General features: G+C 36.6%; 1 protein-coding gene and 1 long non-coding RNA gene across 15 annotated transcripts in view; both read left to right on the plus strand.

The window, feature by feature from the left end:
• The window catches only part of LOC108028871 (putative serine/threonine-protein kinase STE20-like), a 202,768-nt gene that overhangs the window by 45,188 nt on the left and 143,499 nt on the right, over positions 1-14,081 (plus strand). The gene's annotated exons all lie outside the window — the stretch shown is intronic.
• LOC122818503 (uncharacterized) lies at positions 5-13,884 on the plus strand. Of its 3 annotated transcripts, none has more exons than XR_007765016.1 (2): positions 5-4,383; positions 13,737-13,884. It is a non-coding gene; the product is annotated as an uncharacterized LOC122818503 (long non-coding RNA). The 3 variants fall into 3 exon arrangements; XR_007765015.1 differs by lacking the exon at positions 13,737-13,884 and adding an exon at positions 5,686-5,838; XR_006367989.2 differs by lacking the exon at positions 5-4,383 and adding an exon at positions 12,770-13,148.

Consider the following 14,081-nt stretch of genomic DNA (forward strand, 5'->3'; position numbering starts at 1 on the left):
TTTTTTCACATTAATTACCTAAGCATATTAAAGAACATCATTTAAACTATGTTTTATAAAATTTGCATAAAAAAAGCTCCGTAGTCCCTTCCAAAAAAATGGGTTTTGCGGTGTACAACATATCTTGTTACAGGGTCATCAGAAAATCAAAACACAAAAATTGTTTATTAGTTAAAATGTGGCCAAAGAAATCTTCGTCGAGCTCTTTTTAAATTTTTGGAATTTTGGTATCACTTTGAAGTCAAAAACGTGATTTAACCTTAAATATTGGAATTGCCTATTGTTATTGTTAAAAAGAACTCGTCGTCAGTACCTGCTGATTGAGGTACAAAAAACAGTGTGCCAGACTTTAAAAAGCTGGAAACTGGACGGAGCAGACCGGCCTGGTATGCCCGTCGTAACAACGGTCATATCTTTTTTTTTTTCGTCCGCTTGACAAGAAATTTTAACACAACATTCTTGATATGTTTTACTTTAATAAAAGTACAAATTACTGAGATAGTTACTTAACCACAAGAGTTTGATTTTTCAAGGTGAAGTTGATTATATGTGTCCCAAACGGCATAGTGACCAAAAATGTCATACATTTTTATACCCGTTAGTCGTAGAATAAAAGGGTATACTACATTCGTCGGAAAGTATGTAACAGGTAAAATGAAAGCGTTTCCGATTCCAAAAAGTATATATATCCTTGATCAGGATCACTAGCCGAATCGATCTTGCCATGTCCGTCTGTCCGTCCGTCCGTCCGTCCGTCCGTCCGCTGAACGTTGAGATCTTGGAAACTATAAGAGCTAGAACAGTCGAACTTGGCATGCAGATTCCTGGGCTTCCTGCGCAGCGGGATGCCACGCCCACTCTAACGCCTACAACCCTCGAAAATCTGTAGCCCCTACAATTTTGTTGATAGAAACAAAATTTTAACTGAAAACGCCCACAAATGGCCAAAACGCTTAAATCTGTCTGCCGCATAACATCTACTGAAAAAGCCGGTAGGTGGCGCCCTAAAATATCGCTCTTCTGCTTATAAATCTTCAATATCCTTTTGCTCCCTTAAGTTGAGTAACGGGTATCTGATAGTCGAGGCACACGACCATAGAGTTTTTCCTTTTTTTTAGCTGTTTTTGAGTCACTGGGGGACTTAGTGGGTACCTAGGATCCCTATGAATGTGGAGTAAATATTTGTCTGTTTTGTTAAGATTTGGGCTATTGGCGCATTCTCTTAATTATTTCTCGTGTCCCGCGTGTCCGTTTGTATAAATGTTCTATGACCATTCAAGGCAAAGGGTGCATCTGTTACAGGTTTTTCATTGCCTGCTTTGTTTTTCACCTCATCTCGAAACATCTCATATTCGCATTGATCTTACCTTGGATTTTTATGATGTAGATGTATTTCTGCTTAATTTTTTGGCATCCTACATTGTGATCTGATGCTCTGCCGTGTTCGATGTTTCCGTCATGGCTTTGTCTCTACCAGCTAGTCCACTATACCACCGCATCTAATGCTGTTTGCCCTGCAGTTTCTCGTTTCCAATGCCCGACGTTTTCTGTTAAGCGTTTTTTCCACGCAGAGTGTAAAGTCTTGACTTCGTTCTATATTTTCTACTAAGGAATACGGCACGCGACCACGGGGTTCCGTTGCTTGATGTGACAGTTATGCTCTTGGTCCATACTTCAAAGTTTATTGCTCGACCTTTTGCCCTTGCTCTGCCTTTACATCAACCACTTTCTTTTTTCAAATCTTTTGCTTTCCAAACTTCCGTTCTCAAGACTTTATTTTTTCGGTGTTTTGTTCTCTAAATTCTAGGTCTCCTAAAATATGATCAATATTTTTCAGTCGTCAGTCTCAGCATAAAGCAGAGAAATATTGACAAGCTCGGGCTCTGGATGAGCGAACATATTTTTGTTTGGCCGTCCTCTCGTTACTAGATCAGAAACATTTAATATTGTCCCAAAATTGCATTTAAATACGGTTTTTAAGCTTAAGTAGGCGATGAAAACTTTTTAGGTGGAACTAAAAAATGTCATTCCTGTTTCTTTAGAATTCCTAATCCCGTTTCGTAATTAAATTTCGTAATACCCTTGTTTATAGGTATTAATATTTTAATGAAAAACTTATAATAATTTTTTTGTATAGTAACGAATATATATTTAGTTATTAATATTACATACCTATATTATTTTATTAATCATGTATTCAGTGATAGCAATTTTTACCGTTTTACGTTAACTAAATTTTTGAAAACCGAAAAACTCGCAGAACTCTCTTTTGGGACGCCAATGATTTCATTGGCAAATATCATTAGTAAGAGCACTATATTACCCCTGGATTCAATATATAATTCTTATAAACGACGTAAAAAATTATCTTAAACAATGACTTGGAAGACATCGTGATATTATCTATTTTGGTATTTTGAGCGAGTTAGTCGTGGTGTTGCCGGCGAATATAGATGTAGTTAGACCCTCGTTTGTAGGTATAACAAAACAGTGCAGGACAACGGCAATTAAAGTTACTGAGGAAATCGATTTCACAAACCTTCATCATACGCAAAGTTTGCTGTTAATCAAAAAACAAGTACTCAAGGCCAAAATAATAAAAACTCCGCAAGACATAAATCCCAAAACCAACAACAACGATACTGAACTATGATCTGACGAATTGATCAGACGAATTGGAACTCTCTACATTCATGACAGCGACACACCTCGAATGTGAAAGTGGTGACGAAGAAATGGAGATCGTCCAAATCGATGCCTACATCCAAAAGATCACCAAGGAAGATTTCTAGAGTCAGACATAAAAATGAATAGTTTCTTAACTGCTTAAGGACAAAGACAAGACCAAAAAAATGCAGTATTAATACTAAGAATCTAAAACACTAGTTCTAGTTCTTAATGTAAAAGATTTACTCTAAATCCTAGATATGGCCCTGCCTATAATTCAATGGAGCTGCAATGCAGTAATTTGCGCCTACAAGAAACTCCATAACATCCCTATACCCCCAAACATTACAATAATAGAAAACAACACAGCCAACAAGTCACATGGTAGAGTAGCAATGCTAGTCCATAATGTCATGCAATTTGACAACAATCAATATAGCTTCTCATAAAACTTTTCAGTTTAATAACTTGGTTAACATGATAGGAAACCCTAACATGAACGCGATTATAACGGGGAACTTCATTTATTGGCATCACGTGCAAAAAAAATATATATATGTGAGTCTTGGGGTCATCGGATGATCACTTTATTATCAGTAACGCATGTAAAGGCGAGAAAAATGTATAGTTTTTATGCAATCAGTTTTAAGACTATCGGGCTGAAACTTTCCCAAAAGTCTTCTCTCTATTGCAGGTAGTATAGAAGTCGGATCGGACAACTACATCTTATAGCTCCCATAGATCGGGGGAAAAATTAAAAAAAATTATATCTTTGGTGTTATTTGACTTATAACCTTCTAAGATTGGAAATTACATTTTTTAATTAGTTCTGAATTTCGTTTTATCAAAATTACGACTATATCATATTGTAATAGGCTTATCGGATGGTCACTTTATTACCAATAACGCTTGTAAAAGCAAGGCAAATGTATAGTTGGTAAGCAATCGGGACGAGAGACATTCTGGTGTGAATGCTCGAGTTAAACGGTCGTGCCAATAAGAAAAAGGTTTTATCTCGTAAAGTAAAGTTCTTTTTCTTCCACAAATTCAGAAGTGGTTCAAGCCTACACCATGGATTATGTAAATGGCTTTCCGTATTGGGACTGCCAACTCAAGGCCTTCAAACCGAATTGATGGCTCGTCTCGGTCGGGACCGACCGTGAACTTCATGACGCCGAAAACAACGATACAGAAAATGGAGAGGAAATGTCTTCCGAGAATGCTCTTTAGCAACACGAGCTTCTCGCCATAAATCGGCAGTTTCAAGCGGAGGCTAGTGCACATCACAATATGTTGCAGCAAACGCAGACACATGGCGCCCCACAACAGCAAAAAGAACATGCAGTTCACAATGCAGGTGGCAACTCCGGCGGTGAGAACACTCTAACGCATGAAAACGCATCAGTTGGGAGCCCTGCCAATCTGATCGTTTCGCCGACCACAAGCGACAACACGTCGATTGGCACCCATGCCAGTTTTGTCGTTTCACCGACAACAACGCATCGGTTGACATCCCCGCTAGCCTGAACGTTTGACAATATCTGCCTCCTGAAACCATTGACCGAGGGCACTGCGTGCAATGAGCTACGCAGCAGGAACTGCAACTCCAAAGGGCATTTTGCAAAGGATTGCCGCAAACCAAAAAGGCCTCCAGGTTCCTGTTTCGCCTGTGGAGAAATGGGGCATTTCGTAAAACAATGTCCTCAGAGAAAAGCGGTAATGACAACAACAACTTGTAAGACTTATACACTTTTTATACCCTTGCAGAGGGTATAATGATTCAGTCAGAAGTTTGCTACGCAGCGAAGGAGACTTTTCCGACCTTACAAAGTAAATATATTCTTGATCTGCATCACTAGACGAGTCGATCTAGTCCGTCTGACCGTCCGTCCTCTTCTCGTCCGTTTCTACGCAAACTAGTCTTATAGCTATATTTTATAGCTCCCGTAAGAATATCGGAGGAAAAAAAAATAAAAATTATATCTTTGCTGCTTTTTAACATATAACCTTCTAAGCTTGGAAATAACATTTTTTATTTAGTTCTGAATTTTAAATTAAATTTTATGAAAATCGACGACTATCTTATAACTGCCATAGGAACGATCGGAAAATTGGTGTAAAATAATATGAAAAAATTATAACTTCGGTGTTTTTTAACTACGCTTGGAAATAACATTAAATTTTATCAAAATCTGACGACTTTATCATATAGCTGCCATAGGAAGGATCGGAAATTAGTGGTAAAATAATATGAAACAAGAAAGGAAGTTAACTTCGGCAAGCCGAAGTTTGTATACCCTTGCAGTTATAAGAAATAATCCACTTTAGTAACATCGTGTGAAATTTTTTAGGATTGTTGCTGACTTCATAAAGTATATATATTCTTGATCAGCGCCACTAGACAATTCGATCTAGCCATGTCCGTCTGTCCGTCCATTTCTACGCAAACTTGTCTCTTAGTTTGAAAGCTACCGGGCTTAAACTTTCCCAAAAGTCTTCTTTCTATTGCAGATAGTATAAAAGTCGGAACCAGCCGGATCGGACAACTATATCTTATTGCTCGCATAGAAACTATCGGGGAAAAAATTAAATTAAATAACATTTCCTTATTAGTTCTGAATTTCGAATTAAATTTTATCAAAGTCGGACGACAATATCATATAGCTGTCATAGGAACAATGAGAAAATTGGTGGAAAAATAATATGAAACAAATTATAGCTTTGGGGGTTTTTGACATATTGTCTTATATTATAGTTTTTTATAGTTTTAAGAATTTTGAATTCAATTTAATAAAAATCGGACTACTCTAACATATAGATGTTAAAAAATGGTTTAAAAATAAGAATAAAATAATGTTTGTATTATCACTGAAGTCAGCAACAATCCTTATAAATTTCACATGGTGTTACTAAAGTTGATTATTTCTTATAACTGCAAGGGTATACAAACTTCGGCTTGCCGAAGTTAACTTCCTTTCTTGTTTTTTATTTATTTGCCTAATATACTATTTATTGCAGAATGTCTCATACACTCTGGGAGCGCTATATCTTTCATAAGTCCCTGTTGGAGTAAACATAAATAAAGTTAGCAGAATTATGCGTAAATTAGAGCCAACTCAACGTCATTGGAAAAACATTATGCTTTGTAATAAAGAAAGATATAAAGATTAAGTTTGATTTGATAATGGAACAAGATGCAATTTTGGGATGGGATTTCATGGAAATTTCTGGCTTGTGCAATTATCTAGACACCCTTGACACTATTGAAGATAGTAATTTTAATAATAATAATGACAACTTGAACCTGTTTGATGAGAGGATTGGTCAACCCTTTGCAAATTCGGAACTAGCATATGATTATTTCACAGATTGCCAAAAAAATAGTACTATGGGTGAGACTGTTAAGGAACAACTATTAAGGGATGAGACTGTTGAGGAACAACTGTTAGGAGAAACGACTGTTAAGGGACAACTTTTAGAGGAAAAGACTGTTATGAATAAACTGTTAAAGGAAGCGACTTTTAAAGAACAACTGATAGATGTTGAGACAAAGTAGAATTCTTAACAGGAACTGTTTTACAACAAAGATTTGCCAAGGTGCCCCAGTGATAGTTCTCAGGATTTTTGATTGTGCTCGATGGATAATGTTGATTTTGCTGCTGTTCGCGTTTCCCCACAACTGGGAGCCGTAAGTCCAGACAGGCTTAAGCGTTGAATTGTAGTGTAAGACCTCGAAGTCCAGGCAGAGCCAATGGAGGCTATTGGATTTTAGTTTTAGATTAATTTTCTTAGCTTCGATATGTCTCCGCCATGTAAGTCTCCTGTCTCGGTGAGCGCCTAGGTACGTTACATCGTCAACTTGTGGAAGTGGCGGGTTATTCAGACACTTTTACGCATTTATTTTTATACGCCAGTCTCTTAACCACCTCTCCACTACCACGAGATGATCAGCTAGTAGTGCTGATGCCTGAATTGTGCATTTGAACCGACATATGAAAGCGGTATCGTCTGTGAATGTAGAAGTAGTTACCCGGTCGTTCGTGGGAATATGTGCGGTGTAAAGGATAAATAGAGTTGGACCAAGTGCACTACCTTGGAGAACTCCAGCCTCTATATCTGTTGCATATCACGGCGAATTCTCTGTTGTACAGGTACGAATTAAGTATCCTGTGAGTGTTTTCCGGCTGAATATTTCTGATTTCTGCCATCAGGCTAGACTCGATTGAAAGCCTGTGCAACGTCCAGGAATACCGCACTGCAGTATTCCCAATATTCGAATGCAGACCGTATTTCTGTTGTTAATCTGTTGACTTTCTCTATTGTTCCATGGCTTTCTCGAAAGCCAATTGATGTGCCGGAATAAAATTGTGCTCTTTCAGATATGGGATTTTGCGCGTCCTAAGGCATTTTTTGAGCAGTTTTGACAGACATGAGAGTAAACTTATCGGTCTGTATGAAGCTGGTATTTTTTTTTGGAAATAGCCAAGTCGTGTAATCCCATTAAAGTGTTTACAAATGACCTCAACTGCACAGTTTGGGAGTTCAATTAGCATTTTGGTTTGGTTTCAATTGCTCGCTGATGACTTTTGCAACTTCGTTTGGTTGAAACAGAAGTGGCTCCGTCTCAGTTTCAATTCGAATTGACGGCGGCAGTAGTGCGAATGAATTTGTTGCAGGGTTTGGCTGAAACACATTTCGAAGGTGTAAAGCAAATGTACAAGCTCTGTCTTTGTCGCTGCCTGAAGAGTCTCTTATGGGAATTACTGTTTCGGCCGGTGTACTTAGATTTGGGTGGGCCCTCCACAAGGGATGCTTTGTGCTGGTAGGTGAAAGTTTTCGCGTTATGCCTTTACTTCTTCGTTCCTTAGGGCCCTGGTAAGACTGCGACCAGCTTCCTTAAGACTTTGTTTTGAGGATGGCGATCACCAAAACAAGCTGTTTCAAGGTTAGTTTGTAGTGAAACGTAGTCCAGTTTGTTGCATGTTTTGATGAGTGCACTATATAGTTGTCTTCCTTTGGGGGTCACAAGGCGGGATACCCAGTGTGCGTGCTTGGCGTCGTAATCTCCTCCTGCTATGAATCGCTCTCCAAGTGAATTGTAAAAGTCCATGAATTGGTCTTCGGAGACTGTAAAAAGTGGTGGGCAAAAACAGCGGCAATGGCAAGGTTGCAGTTGCTCAACTGTAATTTTATCGGTGTAGCTTGCGAATAAATGTTTGCAAACCTTTCGTGAAAGTGGTGTTTGATGTATTCTCTTTTTAAAATGCCGGTTCCGCCATGTGCTTTACCATCTGGATGATCGGTGCTGCAGAATGTGTATTCCCGTATTTGAAAGTTTTATTTGCTGGTGAGATGCGTTTCTGCCAGCAACAAAACGTCAATGTGGTTTTCGTTCAGAAATTGAGTTATTTCAGGTTTATTCGAGTAGTAGTCATAGTTAATTTGGACTGCTGAGCTGCAAGCATTTGTAACAAGGTGTTTTGGTTTTGCATAAGGGTTGCATGGTGGTTTTCATAAAGGACATAAGTTCCATCATATTTTGTTGCAAAGTGGTCATCATCGTTTCCATGTTACTTTGTGGCTGTCCTTTGTCCTGCTGGATGTTATCAAATTTCGGCTTCTGGCGTAAGAAATGCCGTTAGTAAGAAATGCCGTTTCAAGGGCCAAATGATGACCTGACTGCTTTTGCGAAGAAGACTTCCTTTTTTCTTTGCAAAGTTCTGCTGTCTGGCTCCAGCTCGACCTTGAATAGTGGTTGCGGCTTGTAATATTCAATGTCGACTCAAAAACTTTTTTTATGAAAAGGAGTTATGTATATTCAGATCCAGATTCTAGGTAGGCAAGAAAAAAATATCTTAAAGGGGATAAGAATAGAGTTTAAATGAAAAAGTTGAGTTTAATCGGGCAAGTTGTTGAGAAGGGCACTTTGTAGGATTGGTTTATAAGCTCAACAGTTATAGATGAAGTTGTGTAATAAGGATCTTTAGGAACTAACAAACATAAGGTCCAAAAGTCTATTCCGATTATTTTACCCTTGTGTACAGTTTTTTATACCCTTGCAGAGGGTATAATGACTTCATTCAGAAGTTTGAAACGAAACGTTTCCGACCTTATAAAGTATATATACAGACGGACGGACAGACGGACATGGCTAGATCGACTCGTCTTGTGACGCTGATCAAGAATATATACTCTTTACGGGGGCGGAAACGTTTCATTTACTGCGTTGCAAACTTCTTACTGAAATCATTATACCCTCTGCAAGGGTATAAAAATTATATCTTTTGTATTTTTAGCATATCACCTTATAAGCTTGAAAATAACATTTTTTAATTAGTTCTGAATTTGGAATTAAATTTTACTAAAATCTTACGACTATATCGTATAGCTGTCATAGGAACGATCGGATAAAATCTTACGACTATATCATATAGCTGTCATAGGAACGATCGGATAATTGGTGGGAAATAATAGGAAACAAATTATAGTTTTTGGGCTTTTTGACTTATTATCTTATAATATTGGAAATATAAATTTTTTTATATTTTTTAGAACTTCGAATTCAATTTAATAAAATTATTGATTATTTTTTATAACTGCAATGGTATACAAACTTCGGCTTGCCGAAGTTAACTTCCGTTTTTGTTTGATAAAGCTTTATGAATTATAACATAGACCGCATTTAAATGACCTTTGGATCTATTCTTCAATAGCCATATCACCTCAATGTTAAATAATGACACGGGTGTCTTAGGTTTTACATTATGGGATTCCGAGGACTACTATCATCTTATCAATGCAGTCTTGAATTAATCGACTTGCCGTTATTCAAACACCGTAGAACAATGCAATGCCATTATGTGTGACTCTAAATCGCTTCTTTCCGATCGCTGTTTCGATTTAGCAAGGTGTTATGCCGATCTTGACAATTAAGGCAGTTGTGTGCGCTTTGCAATTCCGGGTTGATGGCTGTTTGCAAAGCAATTGGAGCACAACAGCTTCCTTAGGATATAGGCTGACGATCGGCTACCGTCATTTGTAGAAAGCGTGGAAATATGCAGCGGGTGGTTCTTCTTCAAACACAGATCGAGACTACCCTTGTGTTAAATAAATGTATTTTTGGTAATTCTGTTACTTGATTTGGACTGGACATGGAGGGAACTGACATCAGAAGCTATCGATGACCTCAAGAGATCGATGGCGTTTCGTCAAAAAGGAATCAAGCTCTACCTACGTAGGAATTTTGGCTTTATTTTGGGTGGATTGATCCCATAATGAGAGCGTAAGCTTTCATCATTTCATTCTACAGAGTTTTCAGGTGACCGTTCACCTATAAGTGCTTATTTTCAAAGTTTAGTTTTCCCAAGCTGAGCGAAAACCATCATTAGTGAATGGGAATCTCTTGTCTTTGAAGTTAAGTGAATAATGGAATGGAATGAAGAAAACCTCTATGTCGATAGGAGGGAGCAGTCAACAGTACAACGTGGATTTTTTTTTTCAATTGTGCCATGACGGAAAATATTTTATAATTTTTTGGAAGTAAGGAAACAAAATGGGACAAGAAGTTAAAATTTATGAACCAATTGAAATCTGTATAAATATACGGTCACACTTGCGCCCAGACAGACAAATTCAATAATTATTACTTAGATCGGACGATCGGACTTTTGTAAAAATTACGGACTTTAATTGTTTTCTGTCTGTTACAAACATTTTTTGTGAGCCCTTGTTCTTGTCAGTGTGCGCTGGAGAAAACGAAGATTACGTGTGTATGCGGGATATCAGAGCATTTGGAAGATTTCGCATATGTTTGTCTGTCGGTGCGTTTGTTTGTCAACTCCACAATTAAATTGCAAACGTTTTTGCTTCAGTAAATCTGCCATTAGTAGGATTTATTTTTAAAGCTGTGTTTAGCAGTAATTGTAGGAGAAAAGTACTTGGAGTGGACTGTACTAGGTTGTAGAGATGGACTGTATTAGAAGTACTATATTTATGTATATATAAACAAGCAGCTGGAAAACAGTAAAAACAAGCCAGGAAGTTAACTTCGGCAAGCCGGAGTTTGTATACCCTTGCAGTTATAAAAAATAATCAATAATTTTATTAAATTCAATTCGAATTTCTTAAAAATATAAAAATGTATATTCCCAATATTATATGATAATATGTCAAAAAGCCCCAAAGCTATAATTTGTTTCACATTATTTCCCACCAATTATGCGATCTTTCCTATTATAGCTATATGATATAGTCGTCCGATTTAATAAAATTTAATTCAAAATTCAGAACTAATTAAAAAATGTTATTTTCCAGCTTATAAGGTTATGTGTTAAAAAACACAAAAGATATAATTTATATTGCATGTTTTTCTACTAATTTTCCGATCGTACCTATGGCAGCTATATGATATAGTCGTCCGATTTTGATAAAATTTAATTCGAAATTCAAAACCAAATAAAAAATGTTATTCCCAAGCGTAGGAGGTTATAAGTTAAAAAACACCGAAGATATAATTTTTTAATATTATTTTAGCACTAATTTTCCGATTGTTCCTATATGATATAGTCGTCCGATTTTGATAAAATTTAATTCGAAATTCAGAACTAATTTAAAAGTGTTATATCCAAGCTTATAAATTTATATGTTAAAAAACACGAAAGATATAATTTTTTTTACATTTTTTCCCCGATTGTTCCTATGGGAGCTATAAGATAAAGCTGTCCGATCCGGCTGGTTCCGACTTATATACTACCTGCAATAGAAAGACTTTTGGGAAAGTTTCAGCCCGACAGACGGACATGACTAGATCGACTCGTCTTGTGACGCTGATCAAGAATATATGTACTTTATGTGGTCGGAAACGTCTCCTTCACTGCGTTGCAAACTTCTGACTGAAATTATTATACCCTCTTTTTCAGCCATATAGCTTAAAAACTGAGAGTCTAGTTTGCGTAGAAACGGACGGACAGACGGATATGACTAGATCGACTCGTCTAGTGATGCTGATCAAGAATATATATACTTTATAAGGTCTCCCTCACTGCGTTGCAAATACCCTCTGCAAGGGTATAAATATATTCTAAGAATGTATGGGTTCAGTAGTAGCACTGGAATGAATATCTTTTTTATCTGACTGGTATTGTTCTCAGTGTAAATAACGGAATTGAAATAGTTTATTAAATGAAATAGTTTATTAATGCGTGGGACTAATTACATTTCGAAGTAGGCTACATCCAGTTTTTATGACCGGAAAATAATCCAGCTCCAGGAGAGGAAAATCAAAAGAAATTATACTCCCATTTTGCATGAGCACCCACAATACCTCAACATGGCGAATATGCAGAATAGTGGAAGTCTTAAAAAAAAATAATCCAGAACTCCATAAAGAATGTTCAGTTGGACTTCGCTCCCTACAGGGACACCCAGCCGGTGTGGGTGTCTTTTGACAGCTAATGTCGAACTGAAGGATTTTTTAGGGAGTAAATGAAGACTAAAGGAAAGCTGGAGTACCTATTATTAGCCATTTTAAAGGTGCTGGGTGCCTTCCTGCAGTACGGTGATACTGCAACTCTGTTCCCATTCCCATTTTTGGCATATTCGGAATCGGAACTGCACTGCAGATAGGACCGATATTTTTTATAATTAAAAACAAGTTTAATTTTAATTAAAAAATTCATTATTTTTATACCCGTAACTCGTCGGAAAGTATGTAAAAGGTAGAAGAAAGTGTTTCCGACCCCATAACCCCGAGTTGATCTATCCATGCCCCACAAACGGTTTACACGTTTAAATCGACTAAAGCGTTGTTCCTTTTTAATATTTAATTTTTTGGTAAGAAATAATGACAATTTTTGATTTGTTTTTATAAAACAGGGTGTACATTTTGGGTTTTTGCGCGACGTGAGGGGATGTTTATTCATCATGACTTAGGGTAGTGATGGAGAGGGAGAGCAGAGTGTAGTGCGAGCGAGCGAGATGGTGACATCTGCATAAACTGCTGCTATACACTGCCTCTAGAAATTAATCGCACTTTTGGCATGAAAGATTTACACGATTAGTACGACCATTGCGCATGCCTTCGTGCTCTAAATGCAACTACAACAGCCTTTATAATATTTTGTCATTTGAAATACCTATTAAAACTCTTCCGATTAAGGCATCTTAAATCATTAGAATCGTAACTATACTCATTTATTGTATCCTATTTTATATTTAGTTAGTTTTAGTTCATCCGTATTTGGCCCAAAGTTTTAAAAATAACGGGTTTCAACAGATATAATATTTGCAAAAACAAAAATAGACTACATTATAAATAAATTCTTTTTGCTTTCTCTTGCCGAGTGTCGTCTTTTTTTCTATGAATAGATTGGGGGATAAATATAACATAAAAATATTGTGTACATAGTCATAATTGCTTTTCGGCGTTGATGCCGAACAGCTCGATAGCTCAAGATATATATTAAAAATTTATTTCTTCACCGGTATTTACGTTTTTTTGGGAGTCATAAAGCCGTTTAAAAACTACTACCAAAATTGTGCAACCAAAAATTTTTTGACTTTTTCTTTTGAAAAGTTTTTGGTTTTGGGGGGCTTATTGGTGGGTTGAATACTAAGCCTAGTCACTTAAATATATAAAGTTTCACAATAATTGTAGGGGAGAGTGGGGTAAGGATAGTAGTCTATTTTGGTTGGACCATAATACCATGAAGATGGTATCATTGGAAAGCCTGTTCTCTTGGCTATAACGTCTTCTTACAGCAGGTTAGAGTGAATTGCAAAGCCTCCGAGAAATGTTGTAAAATGTCACAAAACTTTTTAAGGGGGAGTCTGCCTTGGAGGCTTCAAAAATCAATTTTTTTATTTTTACACAACCATATACTAAAGCTATAGTACATCTAAAAAAAAGTTTTTTTCTTAATTTAAAAACTATATTTAAATTTAAAAAATAATTTTACGTAGAAATTAATTAAAAATTCATAAAATTAAAAAAATATTTAATTAAAAATTGAGTTACGTAAATCTACACTATTAAAAATATAAAATTTTTTTGTTTTGTTTGTCTCGAATAGAAATGGCGACTTGCATTTTTCCCGCCGCACGACATATGCACATCGAGGCGCCTCGTAAATCTGCGTGTACCAGGCCAAATATTACATATATTTAATTGGAAAAATTAGAGAAGACTATTAAAATAAAAAAAAAAATAAGAAAAATCAATATTTGTATGCTTCTAAAGTAGGCTCCTCTCTTTGACTATCCTTGCCCCAGCGTTTTAAGCTGTAAATTTACTTCCGCTGCAAATGGTAAATGGTAATATATTGATTGCTTTCGGAAGAGATTAGAATACCAAAATTCACATGTTCCAAAAATGGTTTATTAATGCAGCTTCATTAATTTCCAAAATGGAACATTCT

This window comes from Drosophila biarmipes, unplaced genomic scaffold, assembly GCF_025231255.1.
Source record: "Drosophila biarmipes strain raj3 unplaced genomic scaffold, RU_DBia_V1.1 ptg000007l, whole genome shotgun sequence".
Classification (NCBI taxonomy): domain Eukaryota; kingdom Metazoa; phylum Arthropoda; class Insecta; order Diptera; family Drosophilidae; genus Drosophila; species Drosophila biarmipes.